Source organism: Pinus tabuliformis, chromosome 9, assembly GCF_031772625.1.
Source record: "Pinus tabuliformis cultivar Carrire ecotype Pingquan chromosome 9, CPIR1, whole genome shotgun sequence".
In the NCBI taxonomy this organism is placed as follows: Eukaryota; Viridiplantae; Streptophyta; class Pinopsida; order Pinales; family Pinaceae; genus Pinus; species Pinus tabuliformis.
Window position 1 is genome coordinate 486,914,819 of NC_142307.1, and position 24,719 is coordinate 486,939,537.

Consider the following 24,719-nt stretch of genomic DNA (forward strand, 5'->3'; position numbering starts at 1 on the left):
CTATATTTAACATTTCTGACCAGTTGTCTTGCATTCATAACTTGCTGATTTTAAAGGTCAATTGTATAATTTTAATTATTTCATATTTTAACTCAACTTATGCCTTCACTTAGGATTTATCACAATGTGTTGGAAGTTATGCCTCTCCAGCACTGCCTTAACTGAGAATACCAATGTTGTAGCTCTTGTTTTTGTCGAAATTTGTAGCTATAGCCGGTCTTCATGATTAGGATTTTAGTCTTTGATGTATTTGTAATAATAAATATAAGACATGTTCTTCATGTCCCTGTCAAAAGAAAAAGTTTAATGCATGCTCTTCATGTACTTTTCAAAAGAGATAATTTGAATTTGATATTTGAATTTTTGAATTTTTGGCTCCAAACAAACAAAGTCAGCCCTCCTCCTAGTCAAGTCAGCCCCAGTCAAAGAGGCACCCATTCAGCCAGCCAAAAGACTATATAAAGACACTTGTCCTCCATCATTTGAATTTTGGACACACAATTCGGATCTCACAAGCATCTTTTTGTTCATCAAGTGACGGAGACAAGGATATGAAAGGCCGAAGTTGACAAGAAGAAGACCAAGCTCTCTCTCAATTATCCCTTGCACATGTGGATCTGATCTCCTTCTGTGACCTCGCACATGTGACAGAAAGGACCGAATATTTGAGGCATAACAGAGTTGCAGGACCGAGAATTTTTGGTGCAAAACAAGGCTGAAATTTGGCCCTAGCAGAACAGACCAAACCGAGTATCATGGGCAGATGTGTGACTTGACTAGGATGCAGTTGGACCAGGTTTGACCAAGTCTACTTTGTTGGTCAGTTTGACCTTGTGATTGACTAGAAGATCTAGTGTGTCTCCTGTTGAACTAAAGAATTTTCTCTAAGGAAAATGTTCTTGGGTTTTCCCCCGTGTGGGTTTTCCCAAGGTAAATGTTTGTGTTCTTGTTTGGCTGTCTCTTTATGATCCTACTGGCATTTAGTTTCTAATGTAGAGATCTTTTGTGTAATTGTCTTGTGATGAATATGAATGAAAGAAAAGAGAAACTAAATAAATCATGAGAAGTAATCAGTTTTAGAAGATCCTACGAAAAATCAACATGGTATCAGAGCATATGGTGAAAAAGCAGCCTTAAAGAAGAAAAAGAGCAGCCTTCAAGCTATCCTCTAGGGCTTGCTCGATTCTAAACCTAGAAGTCAAGAAGCACATCACAAAAGAAGGCTAAGATCTGCCTTCTTGTCTGAAGAAAATCTACACTCTTTTCTGCCAAGTCAATGATGAAATCATCCTATACTGTTTAGGCCGAAAAGTCTATTGTGAAATTTCAGAGGAGTCCTAGTTCAATATCACAGATTGCAAGAAGAACAAACTATACACCAGAGATATGTCCGTGCCTTTGGTCAAGATTATGAAGAAGTCTGGAACCTTATGCCTCAGTCTTACTACAAGTAAGCTGAAAAGAAACCTAAATCTGATTGCAGAGGGCCAAAAATGCCTCAGAATGATCTCAGGAAGGCTGAAAGAGCTCTGGATAGCATCCACGGTAACCGAGAAGCCTCAAATATGAAAAGGATTACACTTCTGTCTCAATGTTTTTGAATCATACCACAATAAAATCTCTGTGCGAGCTCTCTTGAAGAAGAACAAAGGATTACACTTCTGTCTCAATGTTTTCGAATCATACCACAATAAAATCTCTGTGCGAGCTCTTGAAGAAGAACAAATTGTTGGTACAATGATTGTTGAAAGACTGAACTAAAGAAGCCAAGTCACTTAATTTCTTGAGGAGCCAAGATGATGTAATTTTGGAGAAAGCAGTTAAATAAATTTCTAAGTATCTCTATCTGAGGACAAGCCAGAAGAGTCATCCTTTGTTTACATTTAATTCTAGAGTTGTGGAAGACACTTAAGAAGGGATTGAACCGGTGTCATAGTAATAATCACAAGTGTGAAAGTGTTTCATGGACCTCATGCCCAATTCTCATTGAAGATCTGTTATGGCTACTAGGACCAAGATACACATATTGTCTAATCTGAAGGACTTTCTTTTCATGTAAGCACATTACAGTGATGTTCAAACACAAGTATGAAGACTGGGAAGTCAGACATGTAAAGAGATAAAAAAAGCTACAAGTCTCTGATTTGATGCAAGAACGAAAGGTACGTATCATCAAGTTAAATCTATGTTTGCAGGAAACGTGGGTTCAGGGATAGGTGCGTCACTTTTTGAAACAGGGTACGTGGGTTCGTCGGGGGTATATTATAATTTATATATATTATATATTTTATAAATTATAATATCTATGAATTTTGAAATCTTCCAACTTACATGTTAACAATTGTTTAAGTTGAAACCTAACAATATGCATGTTAACAATTGTTTAAGTTGAAACCTAACAATCTGATACTCATCTATGACACTGGCTGGCATACTAAAATCCTTTTAAAATACACATACATTTCGTTATTAAGTTGAAACACAGTGTTGTTAACATCTATAATAAAGTTAATGACAGGGACGACACATCCATGCTAGAAAAGATGATTTGATTCCTATCAGTCAAATAATACCTATAGATGAATCTGATTTCCAGAAAATTCATTATTATTAGCCCCTCGGAGAATGTTTCCAAATACATAATGTCATCCTTCTACCAATCCTTTCAATGAACAACACTTTAGCTTATATACTTAGTGGACCTACTAACTACATCCTAGAAAACTATGAAGGCTGAGAATAGGGTTTGCACTGAAAATAACATAACTGCACTTCCAATATGATTATACCATATTCATATAAAAGTATGGTACATCGATCTATCGACATTAACCTGGCAATCTTTAAAACCCAACTTCAACTGTAAAAATGTCATTATAGAGAATTGGTTAATTAAGGGTGTGTTGACCACTGCGTGTCAACTACCCATAGCAGTACACCCCCTATACCCCCTTTTTCGCAAAAGGGATAGCGCTTGATCGACATGTCCGTGCCATTCGACTGTCATCATCAGCCCGATCATGTTATGTTGTAAACCCAATCTGCATGTGTAAATTGTAAATAATCTTAGCAGATCTGAGTCATGTATGTAAATTGCCTAGGCAAACCTAATTTTCTAGTGATAATCTACGTTCCAGAAGGTTTTTTGTCTCACCGATCCATGATCGACAGAGTTTTCCTTCAGCCTAACCCCAAAGCCGGAATGGATTTTGTCATTAGAATCTTAGGGGAATCCTAGTGTGCTTCGAGTCTATGTAAAAGTAATTTGAAAATAATTCTAACTATTTGGTTAGATTATTAAAAATTGCTTGATCTGCTAGATTATGTTTCTGTCGCAGAACTGGGTAGTCTATGAGGGTCTATGTCAAATGGGTTTTCCCCCTTGAGATGTAAAATTATAAAAGTCATGATGTATAGTGTCTTGAGAGTTAGAAAATAATTAATCCCCACATAGGTCCTAGGTCCTCGGGTAAAATTCCCAAAGGCTAAGTTCGAGGGTCCAAACATTAAAAAATTAAAAATTAAATAAATAACTAATTTAAAAATAAAATAAAATAGTAAAATAATAATAAGTCAAAGTTTTGAGGAAATAAATGCAAAATTTTAATTTTAATATATTAAAATGCATTTAAAATTTCGACGGATGAGATTAAAAGAGATTTTGATCCCCATCGACGGTCGAGATCACTTTGACATGGATCACTCGAACTAGCCAATGGGAAATTTTCCTTTAGATAGGGTGTCAGGGGTCATTTGAGATCATTCGATCTTAGAGTCGTGTCCTAAAGAAATCCTAGCACGAATTCTAGTAAGATTGAATCCAAGGGAAGGACTAGCAGAGGAAATTCATCTTAAATACAAGGAGTTATCATACACATAGATCATAGATTATGAACATCTTCCTTTCCGTTGTCATCGATGCCACATTTATGGGCATCTTGCTAGAGATTTCCCTCTGGGATTCAGAAGGAGAAGAAGGCATAGAGGAGAATCAGGAAGTGCAGATCGGCCTTAGAGGGAAGAGAAGGGGAACATACAAGCGGAGGAATTAGGGAATAGGAAGGTTGGAGATCAGATGCAGATGGAAACTGAAGGAATGAAGGATATGCAGATGGAGGAAGTGGCAGAGCAGAAGCAGGAGCAGCCTGGGGAGTCAGGTCGGGCAGAGACAATGGAGAGTGGAGAAGTTGTATCTGCGCCTCAGTTGGAGGGTATTGTTCTTGATCCCATCCCTTCTATTCATAAATCCTTTATGTCTCTGCTCAATTCGATCTTGAGGCCTAGTCCTTCTAGGCCTCCTCATTTGGAAAATTTGCATGTTGAATCTGTGATTGATGCCCTGGACAGTATCATAACCTCCATTCCTGAGATTCTCCTGAACCAACCCTTGGCTACAAGCCTTGTGACCCCTTGTTCTGTAGGAAATTCTATAGAGAAACCTCATTATAACCTTCGGCCTCGGGAGAAGAAGATCATCCCTTGGGAAGTTGTGGGAGGGTTGGGAGTCCATCCGATTTCGGTTGGACCTCGAAAGACAAGAGGAAGGAAGTCCAACCTGTCAAAGGCTCAGCAAAGAGAAAAAATTGATATAGCAGATAGGAAACAATTATCACTTACCGGGGTGCTTAGAGCAGTGCAAGCCCCATCTCGAGTGACCAAATGATTGTGTTGTCTTTTAATTGTCGAGGTTTTGCTAGTGCCTCTAAAAAACTAGCATTGAAGGCTTTGATTAAATGTTATTGTCTTGATATTATAATGCTTCAAGAAACCCTTGGAGCAGGAGAGGAGATCAAGTTGGCACTGAATAAAATGTTTTCGGGCTGGACATTCATAACTATGGATGCCAAAGGAAGATCTGGGGGCTTGGCACTGGGAGTCAAAGAGGGAAGCCTAAAGTTATTAAATTCTTGGGGATCAGAGCAAATTCTGGGAGCTGAGGTCTATTCCCAGGAGTTATGCTCGGAATTATTGTTTTTGAATATTTATGGGCCTTGTCAGGACAGGGTGTCATTTTGGAATAATCTATTCTCAAAATCCATTATGAATAACCCGAACTTGGTGGTGGGAGGGGATCTGAACTTCTCCTTGGGCCTATCAAAAACATGGGGCCCTGTAGCACAAGTTGATCCTCTAGCAGACTTCTTCCTGAACAAGATCCGCTCAAGCAAGCTCTTAGATATAAACCTGATAAAATCCAGACCGACTTGGAGGAACAGGAGAGTGGGGAGGCAAGGGTAGCCAAGATGCTGGATCGTTTCGTTCCAAAAGAGGAATTGGCATCTAGACTCTCTTGTTTCAGACACTGGGTGGGGGAAGGAGGGGACTCAGACCACCTTCGTGTTCTGTTGAAAATGAAAGGGCCTAATCAAAAACTAGGGTCTCCATTCAAATTTAACCCGACATGGCTCAAGGAAGCCTCATATAATAACTTGGTTAAAACCACTTGAGATGACCTTTCCTTGATGTGTCACCTTAGCTCTGATACCATGTTGAAGAATCTAGGGCAATTAGGTGTAGAGTGATTCTTCGAGATTAGATAACAATTTGTGAAGTCTCTTTACTTTTCTTGTCTTTATTAGCTTAATCTTCTTCTTCTCTTATTAATGCATGTGTGTGTACTTCATCAAACTACTATCAAAACATAAAACAAGAACACAAGATATTGGCTCTATGCCAGGGCCAAAACCTCTCTTCTCTTGAGAAGAAAACCCCTATGTAAGTTTTCTCTTATTGAAACTTCTTTCCTTGATCAATGCCAAACCCTAGACCCTTGACTAGAATATCCTCCAAGCACAAGTCAAGTCTTTCCTCCTTCCTGCACTTCGTTTCCCCGACACTTTGTCCTTTTCCTTCCGGCACTTTGTTCCCCGACACTTCGTCCTCCTTCTCTAGGTACTTCGTTCTTCTTTCAACTTGTTAATAGTCCTTAGTATACTAGCTCTAGAAGAGACTCCAATCTTTTATCCTTAGTGAGATCCTTTACCAAGAGGATACCTTCTTTCTCTTAACCCAATTGAGCTTCTTCTTGATGTATAGTGCAGACATGATATAGTGGTACTGCAGCCCTAGTTTCTCGCACGTGGGAGGTTTCTCTTATGATTTAAGCTCCTTTCTCCTTCGCTTGAGAGACCCTCTTCTTTGCTTGAGTATGGGACCTTATAGGCCTAAGTTACTAGCCCAAACAAGGAGGAATATATAACTGTGATCTTGCTGTTGTTATGTCCACAGACTGCCCCTCTTTTCTCGCATGTGTGACTATGTTTCTTCCTTAGAACAACCCTATAAACTTCGGTTTGTGCCTCTCCTTCTTCGCTGCACTAGAGGCTCCTTGTACTTCGACTTTCTTCACCCTTTCTCAGTCTTTCTTCTTCACTGATTTCAGAGGTATATTGCGTCGTACTTTAGAGGAGTGGACAGCCTCTATATATAGAGGATTGTCCCTCCTTTAGGCCGACTTGAGGCCGACTAGAGGACATACCGACTTGATGTATATAATTCTGATTGCTTCTTTTGAGGTGTCGTTGCATGGAGGAGACTTGTCGACTTTGCTTGGAGATATTCTTTTGACTCTAATACATAAATATACATGGTGTAACATGCCCTTAAGGTCTTCAACGTTTTCTAATGACTATTTGACTCACATATAGCACTTTAACATGTGATAGACTATTTCAATGAGCAAGAAACTCATTGACATATATTATAAAAATAATATTTCTCTTCTTGAATAAACACAAATATCAAAAGTACATTTATGAAGAGCGAACCTAGTTACATTTCCTTCGACAGGCTCCAACCCCCTAATTTACAAGCCCCAACTTGTAGGACGCTACTAAACCCTAAAAACCTGTTGCAACAGAAAGGACGTCCCAACACTATATTTACCAGTTGTTGTCAGAAGGACACTTCGTCGCCCTGTAGTTTATCAGCCCCAACTGAAAGGACACCACAACGTCTTATGCAGGCTACAACCTACCCTAGCACCACCCTACCACCTTGAAGTGTTCTCAAGCCACAACCTGAAGGTGACTCCAATCACCTACCTTGCACCACCCTGCCACCTTGAAGAGCCAACGGACCACATTTCACAATTTTCAGACTGGATCCCCCTGTGCCATGAATCAATATATGAAGATAGTAAATAAGAGAATGTTTCTCTGCTCAAAATGAATATCTTGTCAAGTCCTGCAACTGCACTGTTGATCACACTGTACAACCCTGCTCAATCTGACCACTACACAATCAAACTAAGCACTGCACAATGTTGCACATCAAAACTCACTGCTCAATTGTACATCAATGTCACTACTCAACTGCACATCATTGTCACTGCACATCTGATTACTGCTCAACATCAAGAGCTCACAACGTTGGATACCATTGCACTGCTCATGAATGAGTAATCGTCATAGGCTCATAAGCAGACTGCCACATCATTGAACCAATCACATTGCTATTGTAAGTGTTGAATACAAGTCTCTGAGAATGGCACAATCCCAGATGCCACACGTCATCCCTATGACCTACTACCATTTCTCTCACGCTCTGCCCACGGAGAGCTACTAGCATATGTTCCTTTCATTGTTGAGTACTGCTCACACACAATTATCCATCTTTACGTCAATAACCTATACCACAAAGTGATGTGTCTTCAGAGACCCGTTACCCTGTAAGGTCACGATTATGTTACTAATTGAGGTCATCTAATGTGAACCCTAGGTTATCATAGTTACTATAGTCTAAAGGTCATATTAAGATAGCATGTAAAATCTCATTCATCATAGTTCTATGGTTGTCAAGTCAAAGTCAAAATATAAACATACTAATTATGTCTAGTATGTCAAGTCTAGTCCATTCTCAAAGTCAAGGTGCCAACATACTTGTTATGCCTAGATGTCAAGTAGCATGTGAGATGTCAAGTCCACTTTCAACATGTCACCTTATAGTCAAGTCAGGTTAACATGATAATACCAAATCAATTAACAGTCACCAAGAGAGTTATTACAGTGATATTGCTATCAAGGATATATCAAGTCAAGTCAAGTCAATGTGATGAGACATATCTATGTATTAAGTCAATTGACAGTCATCAAGAGAGGTACTACAGTGGGATTGTTTCCTTAAGATATACAAAAGGATATATCATTCATCAGTTAAGTTTACACAAAATCACAATTTTCAATACATTATTGTCAAGTCAGCTTAGTGTATATGTCAGGTCTAGAGTGTCATAATGGTGAATGTCAAGTCAATGTCAACTGTCATTCTAAATGTCATCACTGTAAGACACATCATATTATGTCACTGTCACCTTACTGAAATATCAATCACATTCATTATTGTTCAAGGTTACTCTGGCTCATTGATGAACTTGGTGTCATAGGACAAGGGTCATCAAATGTTTGACTCTTGCAAGTTTGTTACTCTTAAGAGAATTGTAGGTCAGTTCTAGGTATCATTTACCACTGTCAAGTATGTCAAGGTCAACACACTATCATACATTATTATTAGTCAATGTACTGTCACTTAGCATCTACCCACTGCCATGTATATTAAGGCATCAATCACACAACAGAACTAAGGTCACTTCCACACAAGACACACTTCACTGCTACGGTCTTGGTTATAAGGTCATTATCATATAGTCATTCAAGACCTACAGGTCATTGTTATTCAAGTCATTAGCATATTGTGTGAGTTGTAGCTAATTTCACACTTAGGACAGACCTTAGACAACAATAAACAAGTCTACAAGCTCAGTCTACAAGGATACATGGAGTAACACCCTTCGCTGCCCTTAAACCTTGGATGTAAGCTACAGGTTTGCGGTGTAGGAGGAAGGTTGAAGCACGGATGTCCACAAGGAGAAGGCCTAGACCCTCGCTGCCTTCATAAGGTTCTTTTGGAAGGGAGGCCGCATCTCAATAGAGACTTCTTTGCCTCTGAATTTGGTGCCCTAGGAACAAACAAAGAAGCCCTAACCGCAAGGTTGAACAAGACCAAAAACCATGCCATACATCATCAAACAAGAGCTAAAACATCACAAGAAAACTCATCGTGAAGAGCCGAGTAGAGGAAAGAAGAAGACGGGTTTAATCTGCCTTAACACATCCCCAAACCAACAAACAATTCACTTCAGGAAGTCTGAAAATTCCTTTGCTACAGGAGGCCGAAAATCATCTCAGAGGTAGACAAAAAAACAAAGCTAAGACAAGTGTGAGATGTTAGTAAGTTTGTTGTGTTTTGAGGGAGAAATTTGACTTAGTTTTATAGGTTTCTAGGTGAACGTTGGAGGAGGGCTTAGATTCTTTTAGTTGTTGGTTATTCTAATAATTATAATCAAAAAACTTGTACCTTGTGAGGTAAGAAAAAGGATTGCTTCCCTTATGGGAAGTAGATTAAGCCTTTTTTTAGTATAATATTTTTTTAGTGTAATATTGTGACAATAAACCCCTTATCAATACTTACCCTTAATTTAAATAATTACTAACCCTTATTAATATTTTTCTAGAGAAATTTCCAATTTCACTAAAATTTTGAAATCAATGATCAACTTACTGCATATGGTTTATTGTCTTTGGTTCTTGAAATTATTCAACTTATACACAGTGAGATTATAGCGAGAATCACTATCATATATTGGCAATCGTAGGTGAATAAGGTGTCATGTCACCACCTGGGGTTTTAGCCCACAAAACTGGGTCTTCAACTTCAAACTCAATTTTCTCTCAAACCAAGAGGATTTATGTGGCGTACCACATACCACCGCAAAGATCTTGACGAGGAGAATCCAATGACATGGATCTCCAAGTCAAACTCAACGATTTGATCTTTCAAAAACCCTCGACAAAGTCGGGGTATGTCCATAATCTAGGGAACCCAAACCCTACAACTTGGGCTTTCAACAATCCAACAGTGTAGCTGCCAACTTGATGTAATCTGACAATTACTAAGAAGCGTGTATTAACCATTTGACATCAATGACTGGTGTTTTTAGTCAAAGTCAAACCCAATCAACTCCATGGGTTGACATCAATGACAACACCATCCAACATAAAAGACTCTTTGACTCTCATTGACTTTGACTCTTTGGGAGAAGACATTGAAGGAATATTTTGATCTTTAGAAAAAAGGAACTTTGAAGGAAAACTTTGATCCTTTGGGGGAAGACTTTGACTCTTTGGTACTTTGAAGGGAGACTTTGATTCTTTGGAGGAAGACTTTGACTTTTTGGTACTTTCCAAGAAGACTTTGACTCTTGAAGAAAGAAGATATTTTTGGAGGGTTGATTTGGTGTTTGATGGAAGTCCTGGTTGAAACTGGTTGTCTCATTTTGATTTGGTTCTATAAGAAGAAGAATAATTTGATTGGGTTTTCCCTTAGAAGAGGGGTTTGCCCTGGCTGAGAGCCTACATACTGTGTTTTATTGTCCTTGTGATCTTCATGTTCTTTTGATTTGATAGTTGCTTGATGAAGAGAAAATAAAAGAAGATAATATAAATTAAAATTATCACAAGCTATTATCAAAATAAGAAAATATTTTCTGCCTTTTGATTTTCTAACATGGTATCAGAGCTAAGGTGAGGAAGGAAAAAGGCAGCTTGAAGATCATTTGCTCTAATCATACAAGGAAAGGTATAAAAATAGGTTCTTAGAAAAGAAAGCTCACCATTCATCTTGAAGAAAGGTTACTTGGGAAAAGACATTTGAGGACATCTTGGAAGAAGCATCTTGAAAGATCTTTTGAAAGTTTTTCAAAGACATCATTTATCATTATCTTAAAATAGGATCTCTCTCTCCTAAAGGATCTTATAAAAGTCTCTTGGGACCATCATTAAAGCAAGAAGTTTCAAGAACCTTTGGAGCATCATTAAAGGGGAGTAACTTGCACCCTGGGACTATTATCAAAAGGCAAAGAGACATATTCAAGTCTACAAGAAATCTAGGCCTCTACAAGAATGACATTAACAAGTGCACCAATGGCATCATCAATGAAATCAGAAAATAAGCTTCAAGGAGCTTCAAATTTTAGAGCTTGGAAGACAAGGATGGATCTTATCCTTGCTAGGAACAAAGTCTTGGACATTGTGCAAGGTAAAGTTAAAGAACCTACTAATGATGCTGGAAAAGAAAAATTCAAGGAGAATGATATTTTAGCCATGAGCCTAATTGTGGATTCAGTCAGGAACAATCTGATTCCCTACATATCCACTCAAGATACCTCAAAGAAAATGTATGAAGCTCTCTCCAAACTATTCACAATCAAAAATATTGGCCAAGTTGCAAGCTTAAAGAATGAGCTTCGAACTATCAAAATGACAAAGGATGATACTATATCTTCATATTTTGTGAGAATCTATCATTTAAGAGATAAACTCCAAACAATTGGTGAAGTTATCCCTAATAAGGAACTTGTAATATCAGCCATTCTAGGATTACCCAAATCATGGAATGCCTTTGCAGCTAGTATCAATAGTTGGAAAGAAGCTTCATCATTTGAAGAACTATGGTCTGCATGTACTCAAGAAGAAGCTTGACTTGCTCTAATAGGAGGAAATCAAGAAGAAAATGATATCTCAAATGCCTATTCAGTTCATTTCAAGAAGAAAGGAGGAAATAAGAAATCTGACAAAGGCTCAAAGAGAAATCATCACAAGAAGATTGATCTATCAAAAATTCAATGTTTTCAATGTCACAAATTTGGGCACTATAGAAACCAATGTCCTGAAAATCAAATGATAACAGAAAAGAGATAGATCATGCTATTGTTTCTAAGACTGAAGAGCCATCAAAGAAAGCTAAAGGAAACAATTCCGATGTCAAAGATTTGTACTATTGATCAAGAAAAGACTTGAAGTCCTAGGGATTGCTAGTGTTTCATATCCCTTAATTCTATCTAGGCCTTTGACTTTAGGTTTTGTGAGAAACCCCTTATAGGATCATTGTTGATTTTAGTTGTAACCTTAGATTATGTCCCTCCTTGTTCATTGAGGTCTTTGATTTCTATGGTTTGTGAACCTAGTATAATCTAATAAGAAAGCGTGTCTAGATTTTTGGTCAAGTCCTAGGATAAGATATATTTCAATAATGTCTAGATCAATTCTAGATCAAGAGGGAGCCATTGTTGTTCACAAAAAGATAAGTATTATATCTATTTCTTCTTTCATTACATTGTTTTTGACCTCCTCAAGTATATCTAGCTTTATTTCCACTCAATTATGATCTCCATGAAAAGGATTGCAGGCAAATGAAGTCAAAAGATTATGGCCTTTTGATTTTCTAACAAAGAAGAAGCCTTTCCTCCCAGCCTTTGACTTTGTGAATACCTATTACTATTAAAAAATCTCAAAACCCTAGGTCTTTAGCCTTCTTTTCTAGGGCTTTCCTTTGAGAGTCTTTTTGCTTCTATGAAGCCTTGAACCATTATTGAGTCTCTCCCTTGAATGAGCTCTAGCCTCATCACTTTCTGCCTTATTCCTAGCATATCTATTTTAAGTGATCTCCCTTCTACCGAGACTCCTCCCATCAGTGGAAGTCTGTAAATAGCAGGGGTTTTGGCTGAGATAACATTGGGCTTCTATCCCATTGTTAGCACTTTGTCTAGCACTTTTCTTGTAGGGTTTTCCTCTCCAAGGCCTGCTAGATTTTGTGGTGATAGCTCCTTAAAGTATTCTTTGAGTATCAAGTCTGATGTATGTTTTGCAATGAATACTTTGAGCCAGTTCATTGTTGAACCTCAGCAAATTCCTTGGAAAGCTACCAAGCATATCTTCTAATACTTACAGGGCAGAGTTCATTATGGCATGAGGTACGCATGAAAGAGTGAATCACTGTTACATGGTTTTGTAGATTATGACTAAGCCAGAGATACAAATGTGAGGAAATTCACTTCAAGCTTTTGTTTCAGCTTAGGCACAAGTACAATTTCCCAGTTCAGTGAGAAGTGTTGGAAATACTAAAAGGGGGATGAATCGGTATTTCTTTTCAATTGTTATGTTTACCAGTGAAGATTTTTCACAATTATAATCAGAAAGATAAATAATAAGGATTTTATTAAAAGCAAGTGAGGACACCAATCCTCTTGTACAAAAATTTGAGTACAATGATGTTTGAGGGCACCAACCCTTCAATCTTCCAGGCTCCAACCTGTTGCCAAGCACCAACTTGGACTTTTGTGAGGCTTCAACTTCTAGGGCTCCAACCCTATTCTTCTCAAGGCTCCAACCTGATTTTTAGAGGCTCCAACCCCTAGGGCACCAACCCTTCAGTCTTCTTAATAAAAATGAATAATTTACTTACTTGAATATCTTCACAATATTCTGCATTGTTCAATGTTTCACATGTCCAATAGCTCCAAAAACACTTAATGCTTCACTTCTCACAGATTTTTACTTCACTGTTCAAAGTTATGCCTTCAAGTTCATCATTGTCTCAACATCCAAATCTTCACATTCATCACACAGGTCTGAGGCTGCAACAGGTAGAGGCCTAAATGTGTATACACTCCACAGGTCAAAGCTCCACTAGGACTGCAATACCCAAGCTCCACCGAGGTCCAATCAAACCACTGTAATTTTTGCACCTGGTCTTAACTCCAAGTGTATAACAAGGTCCGAGTGTTGAGTACAAGGTCTGAGGTTTTGTGTTGACCATTCTAATCACAGGTCCGAGGATATGATGGTGGCAAGGTTCGAGTTTGTAGCTGCCTGCAAGAAATCTGAGCCTCTTTCCAAAAAAACTGTGATCAATTCGAAACAGACCAAGCCTTACTATGGCTACCTGTGGTGATGTCAACGTCTTGTGCCTTATCCAAGAGATTGTGTGCAAATTCAAGCTTTTGTGGAGGAATCTGTGTTGTGACTTATCAAATGCTGCCCCACAGTCTTCCAGCAAACAGTTTACTTGTCTTCTTTTTTTATCACAGGTCCGAAGTTACTGTGGCTGCCCGATGGTGTCCGAGTTAAGTTTGGTTACAAGTAGCTTAGTCTTACAGCTGCCTGTGGTGTCCAAGTTAAGTTTGGGTGCCTGAAGCTTAATCCTTCTAGCTGCATGTGGTGTTCAAGCCCTTGTAGCTGCTTCAGAGGTCAAATGATCCGTCCTTTTTCTAACCCAATCAAAAGATTTTCTTCGGCTCCTAACTCTCCTATCTTTTATGCCTTCAAGTTCACGAGTTGTGAATTGTATGTATCTTTCTGTAATAGGATGACTGAATTGGATGGTGTTGAAATGAAGACCGAGTTCTTATTTATATGGATTTGACTTAGAAATGAAGGGACGTGACCTATGGAGGGAGGCCGACTTGAGAGACAGAGTATAGGTCAGCTAGACTACAAAAATAGGATATGTGACCTTCAAAAATTGATTTCTCTTAGAGTATTTGGAGTTAGGAGCTGAGTGAGGGCTCGTTGGAAAGAGGAAAGAGTCCTCTACAAGATGGTGAGGGATCCATTGTGATAGGATGCCTCCAAGGTGACAAAAAATAATTTTCTTTGTGACTGTTCTTGAAATAAGAGTGCCCTCCAACAATTATCCATGATTATCCATGTCATCTATGTCATCAAGTCCTTCAATAGTCCTCATCAAGTGTCATCAAGTATAGTCATCCATGTCATCAAATATAGTCCTCCAATAGTGCAACATCCATCAAGAGTGCTTATATTTTCATCAATGACAATTATTGACCAACAATCTCCCCCTTTGTCATTGATGGAAATCTTCTTTCTTCCAACATTCTCTCCCCCTTTGACATCAATGGCAAATGGGGTGCCCAAGTACTCCCCCTATCAAGTTGCTTCTTGTCATGTTGCTCCCCCTGTCATGGTGCTTCTTCCCTTGTCGATGTGTTCTCTTAATATGATGCAAGAGCAATAACCCCCATCTTTTGGAGAAGATATCCAAATGATTCTGGTGGTATGGGGTTTTGTAAAGATATCTGCAATTTGCTCCTTTGTATTGACGTATTCCAACTTGATATTCTGTTCAGCAACTTGTTCATAGAGAAAGTGGTATTTAATTGGAATATGTTTAGTCTTTGAGTGCATTACCAGATTCTTTGAAAGACTGATGGCATTGGTGTTGTCACAAGAGATGATGATTGCTTGATTAGTCTCTATCAGTGTTGCGGGGGAGCGCCCCCCCCCCCTCGCTCTCGCTCTCGATCCGCGCTCCGGGCGGGAGCGACTCGGGAGCGGGTCGGGAGCGCGCTCCCGAAAAGGGAGCGATTTCGGGAGCGCGCTCCCTAAAAAAAATTTCGCTCCCTGCCTTTTCGGGAGCGTTTTGCCTTTTTTGCATTTTTTTTTTTGTAGTAATGTTCGAAATGCAATTTTTTTTGAAAGAAACAAATAGTTTTTGAGTGGGGCAACTTAATGATCAAGTCTAGGCCCTAGTATTGATATGCTATTCATGGTAATGTTAAATTCTTAAAGTAAAAGTGACATTTTCTTTAATTTTCATTTTCATCCTTTTACTTAAATTTTTAACATTACCATGAAATGACTCAGGATGTTTGAGAGTGGTTTCGTCCTCATTGTATTTCATATGGAGAAAGTAGAATTTTAGATTTCATTCAAAATCCAGCAGACTTATCAGTTTTTCAGGATTTCAGGATTGGGGGATTGCAATGTTTCCATTGAATTTTGTCATGTATTAGGGTATGGAACTCATATTTAATCAAGAGTACCAATCCCTCTATGTACCTTGATGTTAGTGACATTGGTTGTCGAACTCCTCTATCATGACCCTTCTAAAAATGTACGCATCACTCAAACAAAATCTTGACTTGACATGCTATGCTTTTTCTATCTTATGTTAATGCTTAGAGGGTGATATTAATGACAAAGATCCCTATACAGATACAAAGGTAATGACAAAGATACCTCTGGATATTAATGCTTGGAGGGTGATATTAATGACAGATCCTGATTTTGCAACAAGACTAAAAAATTAGACATTTCTCGTGGTGGCAAGAGGCCCAAGCATAAGAAATAGATAATAGATTTACTTCTCTTTTCTAGTTTCTAGTAGCTTTTATAACTATTTGACTCTTTCATATTTATTATGATATTTTTTTAAACAATATATGACAATTTAAGTTTGAAGTTGGCAATTATAACTCATTAGTAATGAATTATGAATATGATGCTTCATGAAAGTTGAAAGTTGTTTCATTTCATTTCATTTTATAACATTTCATTTCATGTTAGATATTATTTGTTGTAATGGTTACACTTAGCTTACAAGTACAACTTTGGTGATCAATGATGATAAATGTTATATATTGAATTTTGAAAGCTTGAAACTTTAAGATTAATGAATCATGAGACTCAATATGTTGTATGTTACTATGTTACTAACTTGCGGACGTGGTTGATGAAGATTATAACTTCTAGATGATTGTTGTTATATGGTTCAATCTATGCTTTTTTATGTTTTTTATATCTAATTCATCATTCTACATGTTTTTGTTGACATATATGTATCAAAAATTAAAAAACATAAAAATATATATATTTTTAAAAAATCGCTCCGAGATTCGCTCCCAAACCGGGAGCTTCTGAAAATGGTCGCTCCCGCTCCCGCTCCCAAGTAACATTGGTCTCTATGTTGACATCTTTCAATGCTTCCTTCATCCATCATATTCATGTACAACAATCTGCAACAGCTATATATTCGGCTTCAGTTGTGGAGAGAGATATAGAATATTTTTTTTGTTGAGCCAAGATACTAGACAATCTCCCATGAAGAATGCATTTTTGTTGGTACTTTTTTTATCATCTACGCTTCCAGCGCAATCAACATTGGTGTAAGTTGTCACGGTAAGAGTTGTGTGTTTGGGATACCATAGACCAAAATCCGGAGTACCTTTCAAGTATCTGAGAATTCTCTTCATAGCCAACAAATGGGGTTGCTTAGGAGCTGATTGAAATCTTGCCACCATTCCCACTAATTGCATAATATCAGGTCTTGACGTAGTTAAGTATAGAAAAGCTCTAGTTATTGATCTGTAAAGAGTTGCATCTACGAAAGGGGATTCATCATCTTTGCTTAATTTGCAATCTGTAGTCATCGGTGTGCTCATAGGAGCACATTCTTCCATCCCATATTTCTTAAGCATGTCATTAAGATATTTTGCTTGGGATATGAACACGCCAGCTTTAGTTTGAGTTACTTGAAGCCTAAGGTAGTAAGATAGCTCATCAGTCCTAGACATTTCAAATTCCTTGACACGTTTTGAGCAAATTCATGACTTACTTCATCATTGTTGCTGAGAAAAATCAAATCATCAACATATACGAGGGTAACTAGTAATTTATCCTTGTCTATTTTCATGTATAGATTACTTCTCGCCACTCCCTTTTTGAAGCCTTGTTGTTTTAAATAATGATCCAATCTTGCGTACCAAGCTCTAGGAGCTTGTTTCAATCCATACAATGCCTTTTTTAACTTACATATGAAGTCTTTTGCTTCTGCTAGATCAAACCCTTCTGGTTGCTCCATGTAGACTTCTTCCTTTAGGTCACCATTCAGGAATGTTGATTTCACATCCATTTGATAGACTTTGAATCCTTTTGAACAATAAAATGCCAAAAACATCCTTATAGCTTCCAATCGAGCTACCGGGGCAAAAGTTTCTTCAAAGTCAATTCCTTCAATTTGTGAGTATCCTTTACAAACAAGCCTTGCCTTATTTCTAATAATCTGTCCATCTTCATTCATTTTGTTTTTGAACACCCACTTGGTTCCAATAATATTTTTATCTTTTGGACAAGGTACAAGTTCCCATGTTTCATTTTTTTCAATTTGAAACATTTCTTCTTCCATAGCATTTACCCAATGAGGATCCTTACTAGCTTGAGCAAAGTTTTCTGGTTCTATCATGGATAGTAAGGCAACATTATCTTTTCTTGGTGTATTTGTCATCCTTCTTCAGGTTTGTATTCCGTCATCTGTATTCCTAATAATTTGTTCTTTCAGATGGTGTTTTTGAACAAATTTTACTTTTGATGGAGTCTGAGATGGTTCCTTTTGATTTTCTTGATCCTTTTCTTCCTTTGTTGAATCTTCTTCAAAATCTTCAAGAATAGAATCTTCTTCATAGACTTCAATTTCCGTTTTGGGAATGCCTCATCAATTTTCACATCAATACTTTCCACTATCTTTCGTAGTCGATTATTGTAGCATTTGTATGCTTTGCTCCTTGTAGAATATCCAAGAAAAATTCCTTCATCAACACGAGAATCGAACTTGCTTGGTGAGGCCTGATTGATCTCATAAAGCATTTACTTCCAAAAATTTTAAGTATTTTACCAAAGCAGGTCTTCCTTTCCATAATTCATACAGAGTTTTGTCATTATTTGGTCTTAGTTGAGTTCTATTCAGGGTATATACTGTTGTCCTGACTGCTTCTCTCCAAAATTTAGCCTGCAAATCAGCTGCTAGTAACATTGTTCTTGCCATTTCTTGTACAGTTCTGTTTCTTCTTTCTACAACTCCATTTTGTTTAGGAGTTCTAGCAACAAAGAGCTCTCTCTTGATTCCATGCACTTTGCAGAAATCATCGAATTCCTTTGAAGTGAATTCTCCTCCTCTATCTGTTCTAAGACATTTAATTTTTTATTCTTTTTCATTTTCTACAAGGGCTTTGAAATTCTTAAAACATTCAAATGCTTCGGATTTGAATTTTATAAAGAATACCCACATCATTCTAGTATAGTCATCCACAAATAGAGCAAAGTACCTTTCGCCTTGTAGAGTTGGTGTTCTGGTTGTCCACATAAATCTGCATGTATGATCTCCAAAGGTTTTGACGTTGAGAACTCCTTAGTCTTGAAGCAAGTTCTAGTTTGCTTTCCATGTTGACATGGGCCACACACAACTTGATCTGGCTTTACAATTTTTGGAATGTCCCTTACTGCATTTGTTTTGTTGATATTAACCAAGTTATCAAAGTTTAGATGTCCCAATCGTTTGTGCCATAACCAGCTTTCATCTTCTCGACTCATATAGCATTTATCTTCTTGAATTTTACTCAAAATGTATACATTATCAGGTGTTCTTACTCCTTTTCCCACAAGTTCTCCTGAAGAGGATTTCCTTATCTCACAGTCTTTAGTACTGAAGATAACATTATGTCCTTGGTCACAAATTTGGCTAACATTTAGAAGATTGTGTTTGAGCCCTTCCACCAGCAATGCATTTTGTGCTTTTTCATTTCCATTAACAAGAGAAATCGTTCCTTTCTCGACAATTTTAGCAGACACACTTCCAAAGGATACATTTCCATCCTTTTTATTTAACGAGATAAACTTCTTTTGGTCACCTGTCATGTGTCTTGAACATCCACTATCCACAAACCATTGATTTTCATCACTATGTGCACATAAAGCTAGACCACATTTATCAGTAGTGGGATCCTCCTCCTTCAATTCTTCTCTTTTGAATGGACAATTTTGTGCATCATGGCCAAAATCATTGCATTTTGACCAAACTAGATCATACTTAGCCAAAGGATCAAATGAATTGTAAGTCTTGATTTGTCCTTGTTCCTTTAGGCTACGTGACTTGCTTTGATAATTGATCTTATATCTTGAAGCATTATCCTTATGAGCTTTGCAATTCTTACCTTGATGACCAAAGTTTTTACAATGGAAACAATAACCAAGAAATATAGTTTGATACATGTTAGGATAGCCTTGACTTGATGTAGTATTCTTCCTTGGAGATAACTTTCCTTCATTCCTTGGGTTGTTAAAGGTGGACCTTTGCTCTTGGTGGGATGGCTTCTCCTCTTTTGGATGATTGCAAAGAATGTCAACATAACTTCTTTGGATTTTTTCATTTACATTCTCCTTTGTACTTGATGATTCTCCTTTGAAACCAACTCCAGACTTGTCATGTTAAGACCTTTGAGTATTAAGGACGTTATCAAGAGTTTGAGAGCTTTGCCAACTCCTTTTAACTTGATCCAACACTTTTATTAGAGAAACAACTTCAGCTTCACGTTTTTCGTAAATTTCATCTCTTTCTTTTAGTTTATTGTTCAAGAAATTTTCCTTCCTTTTTGATTCTTCATTTTCCACTTTGAGAGAAATGACTTTCTTTCGTAATTTTTCATTTTCTTCAATGGCGCTCATTAGCAATTCATCCATATTTCCTTCATCATCTTGTTCGAAATCATTATCATTTGTAAATGCTATGGATAATACTTCACTGCTTCCAGCACAGTCATCGGACTCATCATTATCTCTTTTGTGTAGAAAGGTATTTTTAGTTGATTTCTTCTTAGTAATCACGAATTCATCTTCATCAGAGTCATCTTGTTTGGAGAAAAAGTTCTTATTAGACCCTTTCTTCTTGAACATCCTCTTTTTATATTCGTCTTCATCATCACTATCATGCTTATGAGAACATTTTGCAGCGTAATGTCCTATTCTTCCACATTTAAAACAAATTAGAGGAAACTTACCTTTTAGCTTTGATAATTTCCTTAGTTTCCTTACAAATTGTGCTAGTTCAGATTCAGTGTCAGAGTCATCACTACTATAATTACAATTTTTCCCTTTCTTTGATGACTTTGAAGCCTTGAATGTTACTTCCTTGGAGTTTGGGATTCCTTTTCTCATTTCATATGCAATGAGAATCCCATGAAGTTCATCCATCTTTAAAGTGTCCAAGTCCTTTATTTCTTCTATGGCACTTACCTTGGAGTCAAATCGTTCCGGAAGTGATCTCAAAACCTTTTGGACAACTATGCTTTCTTCAATGTTTTCTCCTAGGCCCTTGAGAGAGTTGACAACTCCATCCACTCGGAGAAAGAAGGCTGCAATATCTTCTTTGTCATCCATCTTGAGACTCTCAAATTGTCTTCTATGTGTTTGGAGTTTTGCCTTTTTGACCTTGGAGTCCCAATCATAGATAGCAATATGCTTGTCCCACATTTCCTTGGCAGAATGGCAGTTCATAATTTTTGTAAATTTTGAATCAGAAATTCCACTTGTTATGGAATTTAGTGCTTTGGCATTTGCTATATAAACTTTCTGACCGTCCTGATCTGTTGGTTGAGTAGGTGGAGATTTGTACCCATCCAAAACTGATTGCCATACTTCAGGTCCAAGAGACATTAAAAAGAATGTCATCCTACGCTTCCAAAAGCCAAAGTTTGTTCCATCAAAATGGGGGAATTTTCCTGAATCCTGATTCTTCATTGTGACCTAAGAATCCTTCTTCCAACTATTACACTGATTATGAAGAAGTTGGCTCTGATTCCAATTGTTGGAAATATTGAGAAGGGGGTGACACTGTATTTCTTTTCAATTGTTATGTTTACCAGTTAAGATTCTTCACAATTATAATCAGAAAAATAAATAATAAGGATTTTATTATAAACAAGTGAGGACACCAATCCTCGCTTACAAAAAATTGAGCACAATGATGTTTGAGCGCACCAACCCTTCAATCTTCCAAGCTCTAACCTGTTGCCAAGCACCAACTTTGACTTTTGTGAGGCTCCAACCCCTAGGGCACCAACCCTTTAGTCTTCTTAATAAAAATGAATAATTTACTTATACTCGTATATATTCACAAGATTCTGCATTGTTCAATGCTTCACATGTCCAATAGCTCCAAAAGAACTTAATGCTTCACTTCTCACAAATCTTTACTTCACTCTTCAGAGTTATGCCTTCAAGTTCATCACTATCTCATCATCCAAATCTTCACACTCATCACACAGATCCGAGGTTGCAACAGGTAGAGGCCTAAACATGTATACGCTCCACTGAGACTGTAATACCCAAGCTCCACCGAGGTCCAATCAAACCATTGTAATTTATGCACCAGGTCTTAACTCCAAGTGTAAAACAAGGTCCGAGTGTTGAGTACAAGGTCTGAGGTCCTATGTTGACCGTTCTGATCACAGGTCTGAGGATATGATGGTGGCTAGGTTCGAGTCTGTAGCTGCCTGCAAGAAATCTGACCGTCTTTCTAAAAAATCAGTGATCAATTCGAAATAGATCCAAGCCTTACTGTGGCTACCTGTGGTGATGTCAAGGTCCTGTGCCTTATCCAAGAGACTGTGTGGGAATGCGGGGTTCTGTGGAGGATTGCAAGGTTTTGTGGAGGAGTCTGATTTCGATTTCGTTTTTTATTTCCTTTTGTTCGTTATGAGTTAGGTTTTGCTTTTTGTTTTTGTTTATTTCGATCTCATTAAAAAAAACAAACAAACAAACTTCAAGTTAGATTAGGTTTCTTAGGTTTTTTGATTAATTCAATTTTATTTTTATTTTTTTTACTTTTCGATTTGTTTTATTTTGATTTGATTTTTTTTGTTTTATTTTGTTTTGATTTCCTTTCTTTTATTTTTTACTTCGATTAAAACATAAGAAAAAAATTAAAAATAAATTGGTGACTGAATTGCGAATAAAATAAATCAAAAAAAGATCTAAGCTTTCACATTTGAAAAAAAAAAATTATGTGGCCTACGACCATTAAAAATTTAAATTTAATTAAGGTCTTTTGATATTTATCTTTGGTAACATTAATTTATTTTTTTGCCACATTAAATTTGCTTCATAAGCTTCGCACATTGAAAATTTACCTAAGGGATAACTAAATTCTAATCTAAAGTTCCTTGGTGTCTTTTTTGTGTTAAGTGTAAAATTTTAAATTTTGTGGTATTGATTTCTCTATTGTCAAGCGCGATTAATGTTTTAAAATCATATCTAAAGATTGACTATAGGAAAAAGATAATCTTTTCTACATCTGGGTTATTGAAGAAAAGCATTTTAATTCTAGAATCATATACTACTTAAGTTTCATAATTCTTCATGATATATAATTGCTAGAATATCCTACATGATAAAGTTTTGAGCATTTACATTTAATTGTTCATGATCGTCACTTTTGTCACATTTACAAATTGCTTTGGATAACTTGTTTCTATCTAGTTTATGGTTAATTGAATGTAAAGGCACTGGTCTAAAATTATTTTTATCTTGTGGTTGTGTCTTATTTTATTGGATCTATCCATATCAGTTAACCAGGACTCATTTACATTCATCGAGTTGTCCATCTTTAAGTCTCCTAGAGCCTGTGGAACTTTAAGTCACCTAGAGCTTGTGTTCCACGGGCTATCCTCATTCATTCACATTAGGGACTACCCCCCTTGACTTGTCTAAGAGAGAGTCTAAACGGAGTGAGTAAGGATAAGAGTGACAACCCTTACTCTGAGCCTAAGTTGCAGGAAACGTGGCCAAACGTGGCCCTAGGGGTCGTTTCCTCCCGGGAAACGAAACGAAACGCGTTTCCGCGTACCGTACGGCCTGGAAACGCGTTTCCGGCCGTACGGCCACGTTTCCCGAAACGGAAACGTGGCCGTACGGCCGGAAACGCGTTTCCAGGCCGTACAGCCCGCGTTTCCCAATTGAATTGTGTTTTTTTTTAATTTTTTGTTTTTTTCAAATTTGTTTTTTAATTTTCTAGATGTGTGTCTAAAGTTATAAAAGTGAATTTTTGCCCTAGTGTTGACATGCAGTTCATGGTAATGTTAAATTCTTAAAGTAAAAGTGATATTCTCCTTTATTTTTCATTTTCATCCTTTTACTTAAATTTTTAACATTACCATGAAATGACTCAGGATGTTTGAGAGTGGTTTCGCCCTCATTGGATTTCATATGGAGAAAGTAGAATTTTAGATCTCACTCAAAATCCAGCAGACTTATTTGTTTTTCAGGATTTCAGGATTGAGGGGGTTGCAATGTTTCCATTGGATTTTATCATGTACTAGGGTATGGAACTTCTATTTAATCAAGAGAACCAAGCCTTCTATGCAGGGGAAACTCCCAATAATCAAAATCATGTAGGGTACTAGGGTATGAAACGTGTATTTAATCAAGAGCACTAAGGTCGTTCGACTATGTAGGATGCAGAAAATCCTGATTTGGATCTCTCTCTTGCAGCCTTATAGTCTTTATTGTACTTGCAGCCTCATATATTAATATAAATAAAGGTTGATTTTGAGATTTGGATATCTAATAAAGGTTGCTTTTGGATATTCCGATATTTTTATTTTCATTATGTGATCATTCATGAGTAAATGTGATGTAAATTAAATCTTAATCTTTAAGTGTAATAAATTATAATGTATCATTTATGCTTTATGATTGCGCACACACACACACACACACACATATATATATTTAAATATTTTCTATATATATATATATATATATATATATATATATTCACGTTTCCCCGTTTCCAAAATTTGGGGAGGTCGCGTTTCGTATCGCTTCCCGTTTCGGAAACTCGTACCCGTTTCCCCGTTTCGTGCAACTTAGCTCTGAGCATTGTCGCGGTGCCTAGACACTTTGTGCAACAACAAGTCCTTAATCAAGGCAGAATAGGTATATCTAAAATGATGGAAGCTCATATCACCAGACAAATGGAGGAAGTTGAGTGAAAGGGCCATGGAAAGAGGGAGTAACAAATTTCTCATGAGGAAGATGGTAACCCTCACAAAAGGGTCCTATCATAAGCGTATGCTATAAGATATGACAATGATGATAAGATGAATCGTGGCAACATGGAAGCATTAGAAACAAGAACTCATGACATCTCCATGGGGATCATGAAGGACAAAACCATGATAGACAAAACATGAAGGATATAGCTCTTAGGAACCTCAATAGACATTGAAGAAAAGGAAGAAGTCATCTAGGACA

At 37.3% G+C, this 24,719-nt stretch overlaps 1 protein-coding gene across 1 annotated transcript in view; it reads right to left on the reverse strand.

The window, feature by feature from the left end:
• The window catches only part of LOC149149330 (ATP-dependent zinc metalloprotease FTSH 7, chloroplastic-like), a 144,428-nt gene that overhangs the window by 80,437 nt on the left and 39,272 nt on the right, over nucleotides 1-24,719 (reverse strand). The gene's annotated exons all lie outside the window — the stretch shown is intronic.